Genomic DNA, 14371 nt, shown 5'->3' on the forward strand with positions numbered 1-14371 from the left:
GCAATAACTAAAACCATCAACACTAAAAGAGGTAGGGGTATTGTCTACCTTGATGTATCACAAGCCTTCGATAGAGTATGGCATGCAGGCCTACTCTATAAACTCCACCAAAACCAAATTCAACCCCATCTTTGGAAAATGATAGACAATTATCTTTCTAATCGATACTTCTACACGGTGGTAGAAGGTGAAAAATCAACCTTACGACCGATACTTGCCGGTGTTCCCCAGGGCAGTATTCTAGGCCCTTATCTTTACCTTCATTTCACTTCCGACACCCCCACCACTCCTAAAACGGAACTAGCACTATATGCTGACGACACTGCTATAATGGCAGAATCATTTATGCCATCTGTTGTAACTCGCCAACTTCAAGACGCCCTCGACCATCTCACAATCTGGTGTAAAATGTGGAGAATCAATATCAATATATCCAAAACACATGCAGTATACTATACCAGACGATATGAAAGAAAACCCTCCACTAATCTAACTCTCAACGGTCAACCCATCTCTTGGAAACAAGAAGCCAAATATTTAGGGGTCATATTAGACAGAACTCTAAAATTCGCTTCTCACTTTCGGCATATTATTCAGAAATCCAAAAAAGCATACTCCTCTATTTATTGCCTACTAGCAAAGAACTCCAAATTAAATACTCAAAATAAAACCCTAATCTACAAAACACTTATCTCCACCATCACCCTATATGCGTCTACAGTATGGGGAACTGCTAAGGAGTGTTACATCAAGAAACTCCAAACCTTTCAGAATAAAATTCTACGAATGATAGCTAATGTACCATTTTACACCACCAATAAAGATATTCACAGGAAACTCAACATTCTAACCATCAAAGAACACATAAAAAGGGATGCTATACGTTTCTACAGTCCAAAACCTCATCATTCTAACTACCTAATAACGCAAATACACGATATTGACAGCACAGTATTTTATAAAGTCAAACATCCCAAAACACTCATCAATTAACGTACAGTACAAAATAACCAATCTTCTTTCTCCACCTACACTCAGTATACCAATAATAATATTCCAACTACCCAGGGGAAGGTAGGCAACCTGGATCCAGGTTGCCTACCCAACTCCTACGACACCCTAGAATGTAGGCAGCCTGGATCCGGGTTGCCTACCCAACCCCTACAACACCTTCATCAATTTTAGTACACTTGCACTTACCCTACCTACCTCAGGGGAAGATAGGCAACCCGGATCCGGGTGGCCTATCCAGCCCCTTACACCCTACCCAATCAATTGCTCCTCGCATTATATACTACATTTAATTGGTCTTTCTTATATCACACAAACTACCATTATCTTCAACACTCAAGCCCTGAATAGTGCCGTTTTTTGAATACTGCATCTCAAATACACACAATCATATCGAAAAAACTCTACTATTATCTCTCGAAAACCAATAATTATCACAAACCACATCCCAATTGCAAGCTTTACGAGCCTCTCTCTAATAAGAATCCTAAGACCCCAATGGGTCGGTAAATTCTAGCCCCACCACTTACATTTTTCCTGCGGAAAAATGTAAATCGAATGTTTAGATGCAGATGCCAGCCGCATTCTAGCTCTGAACTCGCAGCTCTACTGATCTATCATGACCGGACGAGGCAAGGGAGGCAAGGGACTCGGCAAAGGAGGCGCCAAGCGTCACAGGAAGGTGCTCCGAGACAACATCCAGGGCATCACTAAGCCTGCCATCAGACGTCTCGCTCGCAGAGGTGGAGTCAAGCGTATTTCGGGACTTATCTACGAGGAGACCCGTGGCGTGCTCAAGGTATTCCTGGAGAACGTTATCCGGGATGCCGTCACCTACACCGAGCACGCCAAGAGGAAGACTGTGACCGCCATGGATGTCGTCTATGCTCTCAAGAGGCAGGGACGCACCCTGTACGGTTTCGGTGGTTAAGTCTCCTCCGAGCGTGCTCCCGTTTGTGAGCATGCAGTATTTAAAAAACGGCCCTTTTCAGGGCCACCACTTACCTCTCAAAAGAGCACAGAGTCCCACTTACAGTACTCCTCTAACGTAGCTTGCGCTATTCTCCCTCTCAAAACAGTCATCTCCCCGAAACCTGCACGGAAAAAAAAGCCCTCATTATCAGTTATGATGTCTACATTTTAATGCTAACAAGAGAAAACAAACATTATCTTCCTTGCCGTGCACATCTGATACACAAAGTATTGTAAATATACTACTTTAAGTATCCTTTCCTCTCTAGTTAAGTGTGTGTTCTTACATGCATAGGTCGGTAGTATCCAGCAGTCAAGAACAGAATTATACAGCATTAATGAAATGAAATCTATAATGTACTTCCTTCTTCCTTCCCTTCTGAAAATTAAATATTAAGAGGGGCCTGGAGCTACTTCACTCATTTCCCCCTTAAATAAATAACCTCAAAGGTAAGGCTATTCTTGTGCTCTCCTGGCTAATGTTACAGATGCCCTCATATTTGCAGTGTCTCATTATTGTTATTATTATCATTATTATTAGGAGAGTTGTCTGAACTGCTCTATCACTTCAGGATTTTTCCATACTTCTGTAAGATAGCTATACCAGCATGATAGACAAACAGCTCTTATCTTAAGGTGTTGGTGGCCCTGAAAAGGGCCGTTTATTTATATTTTTCCGGTGAGCCAACGCCCTGACCGAGAACAGGAACTTAAGCCTTCTTCTCAGTCTTCTTAGGCAGGAGCACTGCCTGGATGTTGGGCAGAACACCACCCTGGGCAATGGTCACTCCGGACAGCAACTTGTTCAACTCCTCGTCGTTACGGATGGCCAACTGTAAGTGACGAGGGATGATCCTGGTCTTCTTGTTGTCACGGGCTGCATTGCCCGCCAACTCAAGAACTTCAGCTGCCAGGTATTCCATGACTGCGGCCAGGTACACAGGAGCCCCAGCACCCACTCGCTCAGCGTAGTTTCCCTTGCGGAGGAGACGGTGGATACGGCCGACAGGGAACTGCAGGCCTGCACGGCTGGAGCGACTCTTGGACTTGCCCTTAACTTTTCCTCCCTTTCCTCGTCCTGACATGATGCTCTGCTGCTCTACTTCGAAAATGATACCGAATCACTCTGCGCACCAGTTTTGTAGCCTGCAAGGTTGCTCAACGTTACGAGCCAACCAATAAGGCTGCAGTAAGCTTGCGCTCATTGGCTAGTCGCATGCAGCCCTCTCGGTCTTAAAAAGAATTGCAAGGGGCCCGCAAAATTTACTTTCTAGGAGACATCCGAGACAACCATGCCACCCAAGACAAGCGGAAAGGCAGCCAAGAAAGCCGGCAAGGCCCAGAAGAACATCTCCAAGGGAGACAAGAAGAAGAAGCGCAAGAGGAAGGAAAGCTATGCCATCTACATCTACAAGGTGCTTAAACAGGTACATCCTGATACTGGCATCTCCAGCAAGGCGATGAGCATCATGAACAGCTTTGTCAACGACATCTTCGAGCGCATCGCCGCTGAGGCTTCCCGTCTGGCCCACTACAACAAGCGCTCCACCATCACCAGTCGGGAGATCCAGACTGCCGTCCGCCTCCTGTTGCCCGGTGAGCTGGCCAAGCACGCCGTCAGTGAGGGTACCAAGGCAGTTACCAAATACACCAGCTCCAAGTAAGGTGCCAGGTTTTCTGCCTTGCTGCATTCTTAACAAACGGCCCTTTTCAGGGCCACCACACCTTTAAAAAAAAGAGCAGCATCTGTTAGCCTTGTTATCAACTCCACTCTGATTTTATCTATCTGTCCTACTTCATATACATCGAAAGACAGTGCAAAACATTCAAATCATAAGCTAACGAGGGAAGAACTACTACTACTACTACTACTACTACTGCATTACCTTATTGCTAAAAATCCTCCTGCTTTGTCCTTTACAATGAAAACCAGACCAACCCCCATGGCACTACAGCCCCTAAGCAAGCAGGCTGAGTGGACCTCAAAGCAGCCATTAGAACGAGGTAAAATTCCTTTGCCTGGCCGGGAATTGAACCCGGGCCCCCCAGCTACGAGGCAGGCACGCTGCCCCTGCGCTACAGCGCCGGCCCCTTCACAACCACCTTCAGTAATTATTATTATTATTATTATTATTATTATTATTATTATTATTATTATTATTATTATTATTATTATTACAACCCTAGACACTTCCCGTGTGTGTGTGCGCGCGCGCGCCAGCGCGCGCGTTTTTTTGGGGTTAGGTTACGAGAAGTGGGGTTAAGTCGAGTTAGGTTACGTTTCGCCGCGGAGCGCGACAACCACCCGCGCCCGCTCCGCGACGGCGACCTCCGAGCACACCCCTGCACCATTGCCAACGCCCCCGCGCCACAAAGACCTCCAGGAAACTCGCTTTGCGGTTCGTATGGACGTTTCAAGCTCCGTTCTCTCGCCAACGGCCATACCATGTTGAATACACCGGTTCTCGTCCGATCACCGCAGTTAAGCAACATTGGGCGTGGTCAGTACTTGGATGGGTGACCGCTTGGGAACACCACGTGCCGTTGGCTCAATTCCCTTTTTACCAAGTTTCCCAGTCCCAGTACGACAACTTACTTTCAACTTTTGCCTCAGGCCAGCAGAAATTGCTTAAATCACGTTTTTTGTTACGTCTGAAACTAGCTAGACCTTTTGCTGCTCTTCGACCCCGTGTGGCTATACAGGAACGAAGCTTAGCGTAGTATTGCATTTCCTCCTAGGTGACCGGCCTAACCTGGCGGCGGCGACATCATCATTATTATTATTATTATTATTATTATTATTATTATTATTATTATTATTATTATTATTATTATTATTCGTGTCTCTCTCTCTCTCTCTCTCTCTCTCTCTCTCTCTCTGTGTGTGTGTGTGTGTGTGTGTGTGTGTGTGTGTGTGTGTGTGTCGACCTAGGGGACCCTTGCTGAGCCTAGCACCGCTTCCAATTACTCGTGCCAGGATTTTAACTTTCGTACCTCCTATCGTACGTCCCTATGTCTAAACTTGCTGTTCTTATTCTTTTAGGTTAGTGTAGCTTATCCTGCAGGCCTCTTATGGCACATAACATCATTCTACGTCCTATTTCTCCCAATATTAAGATTATTAAAGGGCGGAACGAGGCTTCCAAACTCCCCGCCCACCTTGAAAATCGCGAGGAAGGTGGTTTCCATGCAACGTCATCGACACTGTCGTGATTACAATGAAAGCCATGTCCTAGCAACCGACCGCGGCATTTAGCAGCCCCTCAAAGAGTCGAACAATTTCCTTTTATGTTCTTCCAGGTAAGTAGCTATTCAAATTACGACACGGTTCGGCAATAAGTTACAAGTTTGTAGTACGCTCGTGTCTCTCCCGGGCTTCCTTACGAACGGTAGGGCACCAGTGCAGTACAGTGGCCTACACACAGCCCGCTATCTTCGAAGTGCGTGTGTTGCGATGTAACGTAGTTTTGAAGCCTAGGAACTTGTAAAACTCTTTCATTTCTATCAAAGACGAGACGCCCTTCAAATAAGACTGAGAAGGTAACCTTTTGACGACAAGGGTTAGTTCAAAGAGTCGTGACGTTTTAGGTTAGGTGAAGGGAGGAAAGCACTCGTTTTTGTTGTTTGTACGTCAGCTGACCGATCTTTTGGCAAGTGATAAATTGAGTAGAACGAATCGGAACTCCGGATAGTTACTGTTACCGTCCTAGAATTAAAATTAGACCATTCTGAGCCCTACTTGACAGGTTCGACACCGGCTCACTCGCGTGATATTTCGATGGTCTGTAGATATGGGCGCATAAAAAGAACTCCTGCGGGACAAACTTCCGGCACCTCGGCATCTACGAAAGGCGTAAGATAATAGTGAACATAACCTTACTAGTAGTACCACCACCACCATTACTGCTACTAATACGACTATTACTTAAGGCAGTGGACAATTTCGAACTCAAGCAATAATGTGTCCATTTGCTGACCACCTGATCACTGCCTCTTGCCTTACTACTACAGGCTAGCGTTCAAGGAAAGAAAGAAAGAAAGAAAGAAAGAAAGAAAGAAAGAAAGAAAGAAAGAAAGAAAGAAATAAGTTACCGTTCTTCCCAAGTCAGGTTAGGATTTCTGCATCAGACACGGCTAGGGCTGATCGTGGATCTACTAATACCTAACATGCTCAATTGTGCACCGTTATATCATCACCAGTCGTGAAGTCACAGCTGCATCTTCTAATTACAGGGTAGATGCTACATATTTTGGGCAATATATAACCCAGGTTTGGCTTGGATAACCTAAAAATATTCAGGTACTGGGTCTGGCCTGGTTATATCAAGTGTCACCCTAGATCAGCAGGGCTAAGAATCATCAGGTCTCTGTCATGAATTTAAATGGCTTAGTACCCCTCATTATGGTGTACCTCTCTTCATATTTGAGGGAAGAGGAGTAAAACTTAAAACTTTATTGCCTGTCTTAAACCAACTGCTTTCTTTGGGGTATTGTCTAGCACAAACTTCTAAGGCGACCACATCACCCAGCCCGATGCTCGAATACTGCTTGGGCAGGGGTGTAGGTGGTGGTTAGTGGTTGCAAGAAGGGTCCTGGAAGGGAGGGATAATAAGCCAGTACGCCACTTGCTCTTAAGTCTGTACCTTTCATTATACGGTTTCATTAACTATTTTTTACACCTGCCCTGTAGTATGGTACCATTTAGTAAGAGGTCTCTAGAGTTTGGCCTAGTACAACCTTCAATGAAAGTAGTTTTCAGGAGTGGTTAGGTACCCCTATACTTACTTTCTTTCTTTCTTTCTTTCTTTCTTTCTTTCTTTCTTTCTTAGATTACAAGGTGTCGGTAAAACAGCTGATCGTTGCTTATGTACAAAAAAATGTTCATACATGGGCTTTCATTCGCTGAGGTAAATGATAATGATAATAATAATAATAATAATAATAATAATAATAATAATAATAATAATAATAATGGCAAGAACACAAAGGGTCCTTTTCTCTGCAGCTGATTTTTAGCATGAAGGACAGAGGCTGTCATGATGATGATGATTACCGAGTGATACCGTTAAGCTAAAACCCAGTAGGGGATTAATATTAACAGCAGGGAACGTTGTGCAGAATCATTCAGTAAAGATGTAATGGCAGGGGGGGGGGGGAAGAGGGCGTTCAGTATAATACACCATCAACCCAAGTACAGTGCATATTTAGCTCTATGTTATGTTATGCTCTCTCTGCTCTCTGTACCTTTATTTGGCCCTACAACTTGTCTCACCAAGTGAAGGAGATCTTACACATAGTTACTGTACTGTACTTAATTTCACGCTGACTTCAACTGCTAGTAGGATACGCACGTCGAACCATGCAGAAACCTGCACGATTTCAAACGACTGCCGACTAGATAGCGACTAGGCCGAAGAAAGAAAGGGCATCTTATAAATCGAGAGCGACAATTCATTTTCGAGGTTAGGGTTACCGCATGGTTCTCTTAGCCAAAGAAATCATGAAACCATTTTGCGAGTAAAAACTGATGTTACCTGAATTTTGGATACAGTTATTACTACCATCATCATCATCATCATCATCATCATCATCATCATCATCATCATACGCTACTCTGTATGATGAAGGTGGGTAGCAAGATCGAGTCTCGGCGCGATCAGTTGGCTTCAAATTCTGCTTCACCTCGTTCAGAGTATACATATTCAAGGTAAAAACAAGAGCTTCTCTCAAAAAATAAACTCCTATTGAAGGGTCATTAAACACAACTTCTTCTTCTTCTTCTTCTTCTTCTTCTTCTTCTTCTTCTTCTTCTTCTTCTTCTTCTTCTTCTTATTATTATTATTATTATTATTATTATTATTATTATTATTATTATTATTATTATTATTATTATTATTATTATTATTATTTTCTTTCTTTCTTTCTTTCTTTCTTTCTTTCTTTCTTTCTTTCTTTCTTTCTTTCTTTCAGGACCATTTAAGTGAGATGTTAGCTGTATGAGTGTTGCAGCACCTCAAACCTTTACATTTTTTCCTTGTAAGTTGTGGCAATGTCTTGCAGAGAAGTTTGTTGGGAAACCATGGTCCTTCCTTCCTTCCTTCCTTCCTTCCTTCCTTCCTTCCTTCCTTCTTTCCTTCCTTCCTTCCTTCCTTCCATCCATCCAATAAATCTGCTGAGTTGCTGTCTCAAAGGGTCTCTCATCCTAAAGAAATTTGACCGAAGGTAAGGGATGTTGCCAGGTCTATCAAACTGACAGACTTATCATCTCCTGGTACAGGAAATCTGTTCTTTGAAGAGTCTGGACTGACTGCCCCTTCCTCCGTCACGGTGTTCTCAATCCTGCCTTCGCAGCCCACTGGAGGCAGTAAGATACGACTCACAATGCCTCCATCCAGCAGGCGAGGGGTGAAGCCTCTCCTGAGGCGGTACAGGCTCTGTAGCGAACTGGAAATTTAATTATGCCCTAAGAAACATCTAGAGGTTCCCTTGGGCAGGCTGTCCCTTTTCCCAACCTGAGCTTTCGACCCCCGACAGGGGCTGAAAGCTGCTGGATGTGAGAGACTGTACAGAGTTGAGAGCCTTATAAATAGAGGCCTAAAGGCTAGGACTTTACGAGATTGGCGCTACCTGCAGGAAAGCAGGAGTCGAACGAGTCATGGAGGCTAGCTTCTAACTTATGTCCTTTATCCTGTAGGTCCTTTCAAGCAAAGCTACAAGAGGCAGATTACAGCAGGTCTGCTTCACTCTGTGGAAAACTACCTAAAGGCTGACTTGCCTTTGCTCTCACTCGGAAGGGGTTAGAGCCTGAGGATGGCCGTTCAGCTCCATTGCTAGAGGAAGGATTGGGCTTCCTTCAGGTAAGAGGGGGTCACTCCCGGGGGCGTCGCGACGACGACGGCCGCCCCTAAACGTCGGCATGGAGAGGCGGCTGGTGAAATGCTGCCCATCGAACGCACCTCCATCAGGACGCCCGAAGCAAGGTGACGAGTACTTCTGCCACCTGAGGAGCAGCGTCAAACCTTTGACTATCCCTTCCTAACCGAACCCTGATTGTAACCCACCCCTTAAAGACGCAGGGAGCACGAGAAAGGAGCTAGGAAGCACGTCCCCAACTTGTCGCCGCGCAACCCACCCGACAGCCAGCCACTGCTGTTTCCTGCGCGGTCCGAGTAGCCTGATACACTCAGATAACCAGGGGAGAGCGCGAACACATTCTGATCGTGACCATGGCTGACACAGCAACAGCATCGGCAGCATCTGCACCCGCCTCGGCTCCGGCCCAGGCGTCGCCCAAGAAGAGCAAGGCTTCTGCATCGAAGAAACCTCGCACCAAGCCTGCCCATCCGAAAACCTCCGAGATGGTGGGCAGTGCCATCAAGAGCCTAAAGGAACGAGGTGGATCTTCTCTGCAGGCTATCAAGAAGTACATCTCTGCCAACTACAAGGTGGACTCTGAGAAGCTGGCCCCTTTCATCAAGAAGTACCTGAAATCTGCCGTGGCTTCCGGAGAGCTGGTCCAGACCAAGGGGAAGGGAGCTTCAGGTTCCTTCAAGCTCGCTTCGGCTGCCAAGCCGGAGAAGGCCAGCGCAGCCCCTGTCAAGCGGTCCGCTGCCCCCAAGGAGAAGCGCATCCCCAAGGCGAAGAAGGCTGGTGGAGCCAAGGCTGCAGCCAAGAAAGCCATTTCCAAAAAGCCTGCTGAGAAGAAGAAGGCCGCTCCTGCTCCCAAACCCAAGCAGAAGGCTCCTTCCAAGGCTAAGAAGGCCGCCAAGGTGCCCACTAAGAAGCCTAAGGCACCTAAGCCTAAAAAGGCCGCTAAGCCCAAGGCCTCGCCTAAAAAGGCTCCAGCAAAAAGGAAGTGAGGACATTTCGTGTTCTTGCTTCCTTCTACACGCACCTCTTGCTCTCGTAAGAGCAGAGGAAAAACGGCCCTTATCAGGGCCATCAATTTTATTCCCCAAGAGAGCATATTATGTCAGTCACTGTCCAAGGCTGGAACCCTGGCCTCTCCTATCTCTGCCTCCTAAACAGGCTAGTTTGTCTCATTGCGGGGCGACTCACTCTTCGAATTTCATTATTATTGTACTTGACTACATTTTTCTTTATCCTTACTTACTGCACTTTTGCTGTTGCTGTTGTTGTTGTTATTATTATTATTATTATTATTATTATTATTATTATTATTATTATTATAACTATCACCTCCTAGATATTAATTAATGAATTATTGTACTCAGTACTCAAGATTATTATTATTATTATTATTATTATTATTATTATTATTATTATTATTATTTTCTGTTACTCTTAGATTTTTCCTTGAACCTAGAGGAACCACTAGCTTTTTTTTTTTCTTTTCGTTTTCCTTCTATCCTAGACCAGAGAGACAATAACTACTCTTCTAGGAAATTTTGGTGGCCCTGAAAAGGGCCGTTTGGTAAAGCTCCAGCCATAAGACAAGCACCGGACTTAGGCACGTTCGCCACGGATGCGGCGGGCGAGCTGGATGTCCTTAGGCATGATGGTGACACGCTTGGCGTGGATGGCACACAAGTTGGTGTCTTCAAAAAGACCCACCAGGTAGGCCTCACTGGCCTCCTGCAAGGCCATGACAGCCGAGCTCTGGAAGCGCAGGTCGGTCTTGAAGTCCTGAGCTATCTCTCTCACCAGCCGCTGGAAGGGCAGCTTGCGGATCAGAAGCTCAGTGCTCTTCTGGTAGCGCCTGATCTCACGCAGGGCCACGGTGCCGGGCCTGTAACGATGAGGCTTCTTCACTCCTCCGGTGGCAGGCGCGCTCTTACGGGCAGCCTTGGTGGCCAGTTGCTTGCGCGGGGCCTTGCCTCCGGTAGATTTACGTGCAGTCTGCTTAGTACGGGCCATCACGTGCTCACTGTCGACTCGTCCCAGGAAGAATGGTGCGGGGGCTTGCTGCCCGGCTGTTTTATTGCTTCGCTTCCCCCACCCTCGGTAGCAGCTGCACTCCCATTGGCCGGGCGGTGCTGACGTCACCGGGGCCAGGCACTTTCAACAAAAGCGAGGGGTCGCGAGTGCCAGCCGCATTCTAGCTCTGAACTCGCAGCTCTACTGATCTATCATGACCGGACGAGGCAAGGGAGGCAAGGGACTCGGCAAAGGAGGCGCCAAGCGTCACAGGAAGGTGCTCCGAGACAACATCCAGGGCATCACTAAGCCTGCCATCAGACGTCTCGCTCGCAGAGGTGGAGTCAAGCGTATTTCGGGACTTATCTACGAGGAGACCCGTGGCGTGCTCAAGGTATTCCTGGAGAACGTTATCCGGGATGCCGTCACCTACACCGAGCACGCCAAGAGGAAGACTGTGACCGCCATGGATGTCGTCTATGCTCTCAAGAGGCAGGGACGCACCCTGTACGGTTTCGGTGGTTAAGTCTCCTCCGAGCGTGCTCCCGTTTGTGAGCATGCAGTATTTAAAAAACGGCCCTTTTCAGGGCCACCACTTACCTCTCAAAAGAGCACAGAGTCCCACTTACAGTACTCCTCTAACGTAGCTTGCGCTATTCTCCCTCTCAAAACAGTCATCTCCCCGAAACCTGCACGGAAAAAAAAGCCCTCATTATCAGTTATGATGTCTACATTTTAATGCTAACAAGAGAAAACAAACATTATCTTCCTTGCCGTGCACATCTGATACACAAAGTATTGTAAATATACTACTTTAAGTATCCTTTCCTCTCTAGTTAAGTGTGTGTTCTTACATGCATAGGTCGGTAGTATCCAGCAGTCAAGAACAGAATTATACAGCATTAATGAAATGAAATCTATAATGTACTTCCTTCTTCCTTCCCTTCTGAAAATTAAATATTAAGAGGGGCCTGGAGCTACTTCACTCATTTCCCCCTTAAATAAATAACCTCAAAGGTAAGGCTATTCTTGTGCTCTCCTGGCTAATGTTACAGATGCCCTCATATTTGCAGTGTCTCATTATTGTTATTATTATCATTATTATTAGGAGAGTTGTCTGAACTGCTCTATCACTTCAGGATTTTTCCATACTTCTGTAAGATAGCTATACCAGCATGATAGACAAACAGCTCTTATCTTAAGGTGTTGGTGGCCCTGAAAAGGGCCGTTTATTTATATTTTTCCGGTGAGCCAACGCCCTGACCGAGAACAGGAACTTAAGCCTTCTTCTCAGTCTTCTTAGGCAGGAGCACTGCCTGGATGTTGGGCAGAACACCACCCTGGGCAATGGTCACTCCGGACAGCAACTTGTTCAACTCCTCGTCGTTACGGATGGCCAACTGTAAGTGACGAGGGATGATCCTGGTCTTCTTGTTGTCACGGGCTGCATTGCCCGCCAACTCAAGAACTTCAGCTGCCAGGTATTCCATGACTGCGGCCAGGTACACAGGAGCCCCAGCACCCACTCGCTCAGCGTAGTTTCCCTTGCGGAGGAGACGGTGGATACGGCCGACAGGGAACTGCAGGCCTGCACGGCTGGAGCGACTCTTGGACTTGCCCTTAACTTTTCCTCCCTTTCCTCGTCCTGACATGATGCTCTGCTGCTCTACTTCGAAAATGATACCGAATCACTCTGCGCACCAGTTTTGTAGCCTGCAAGGTTGCTCAACGTTACGAGCCAACCAATAAGGCTGCAGTAAGCTTGCGCTCATTGGCTAGTCGCATGCAGCCCTCTCGGTCTTAAAAAGAATTGCAAGGGGCCCGCAAAATTTACTTTCTAGGAGACATCCGAGACAACCATGCCACCCAAGACAAGCGGAAAGGCAGCCAAGAAAGCCGGCAAGGCCCAGAAGAACATCTCCAAGGGAGACAAGAAGAAGAAGCGCAAGAGGAAGGAAAGCTATGCCATCTACATCTACAAGGTGCTTAAACAGGTACATCCTGATACTGGCATCTCCAGCAAGGCGATGAGCATCATGAACAGCTTTGTCAACGACATCTTCGAGCGCATCGCCGCTGAGGCTTCCCGTCTGGCCCACTACAACAAGCGCTCCACCATCACCAGTCGGGAGATCCAGACTGCCGTCCGCCTCCTGTTGCCCGGTGAGCTGGCCAAGCACGCCGTCAGTGAGGGTACCAAGGCAGTTACCAAATACACCAGCTCCAAGTAAGGTGCCAGGTTTTCTGCCTTGCTGCATTCTTAACAAACGGCCCTTTTCAGGGCCACCACACCTTTAAAAAAAAGAGCAGCATCTGTTAGCCTTGTTATCAACTCCACTCTGATTTTATCTATCTGTCCTACTTCATATACATCGAAAGACAGTGCAAAACATTCAAATCATAAGCTAACGAGGGAAGAACTACTACTACTACTACTACTACTACTGCATTACCTTATTGCTAAAAATCCTCCTGCTTTGTCCTTTACAATGAAAACCAGACCAACCCCCATGGCACTACAGCCCCTAAGCAAGCAGGCTGAGTGGACCTCAAAGCAGCCATTAGAACGAGGTAAAATTCCTTTGCCTGGCCGGGAATTGAACCCGGGCCCCCCAGCTACGAGGCAGGCACGCTGCCCCTGCGCTACAGCGCCGGCCCCTTCACAACCACCTTCAGTAATTATTATTATTATTATTATTATTATTATTATTATTATTATTATTATTATTATTATTATTATTATTATTACAACCCTAGACACTTCCCGTGTGTGTGTGCGCGCGCGCGCCAGCGCGCGCGTTTTTTTGGGGTTAGGTTACGAGAAGTGGGGTTAAGTCGAGTTAGGTTACGTTTCGCCGCGGAGCGCGACAACCACCCGCGCCCGCTCCGCGACGGCGACCTCCGAGCACACCCCTGCACCATTGCCAACGCCCCCGCGCCACAAAGACCTCCAGGAAACTCGCTTTGCGGTTCGTATGGACGTTTCAAGCTCCGTTCTCTCGCCAACGGCCATACCATGTTGAATACACCGGTTCTCGTCCGATCACCGCAGTTAAGCAACATTGGGCGTGGTCAGTACTTGGATGGGTGACCGCTTGGGAACACCACGTGCCGTTGGCTCAATTCCCTTTTTACCAAGTTTCCCAGTCCCAGTACGACAACTTACTTTCAACTTTTGCCTCAGGCCAGCAGAAATTGCTTAAATCACGTTTTTTGTTACGTCTGAAACTAGCTAGACCTTTTGCTGCTCTTCGACCCCGTGTGGCTATACAGGAACGAAGCTTAGCGTAGTATTGCATTTCCTCCTAGGTGACCGGCCTAACCTGGCGGCGGCGACATCATTATTATTATTATTATTATTATTATTATTATTATTATTATTATTATTATTATTATTATTATTATTATTCGTGTCTCTCTCTCTCTCTCTCTCTCTCTCTCTCTCTCTCTGTGTGTGTGTGTGTGTGTGTGTGTGTGTGTGTGTGTGTGTGTGTCGACCTAGGGGACCCTT

The 14371-nt window shown here is 46.6% G+C and overlaps 2 non-coding genes across 2 annotated transcripts; both read left to right on the plus strand.

The window, feature by feature from the left end:
• Positions 1-4414: 4414 nt before the first annotated feature.
• Positions 4415-4533, plus strand: LOC137500682 (5S ribosomal RNA). The gene has a single exon (XR_011018191.1). It is a non-coding gene; the product is annotated as a 5S ribosomal RNA (ribosomal RNA).
• Positions 4534-13861: 9328 nt separating this feature from the next.
• On the plus strand, positions 13862-13980 carry LOC137500683 (5S ribosomal RNA). The gene has a single exon (XR_011018192.1). It is a non-coding gene; the product is annotated as a 5S ribosomal RNA (ribosomal RNA).
• Positions 13981-14371: the final 391 nt, after the last annotated feature.

The sequence above is a fragment of the Anabrus simplex genome, chromosome 4 (genome assembly GCF_040414725.1).
Source record: "Anabrus simplex isolate iqAnaSimp1 chromosome 4, ASM4041472v1, whole genome shotgun sequence".
Classification (NCBI taxonomy): domain Eukaryota; kingdom Metazoa; phylum Arthropoda; class Insecta; order Orthoptera; family Tettigoniidae; genus Anabrus; species Anabrus simplex.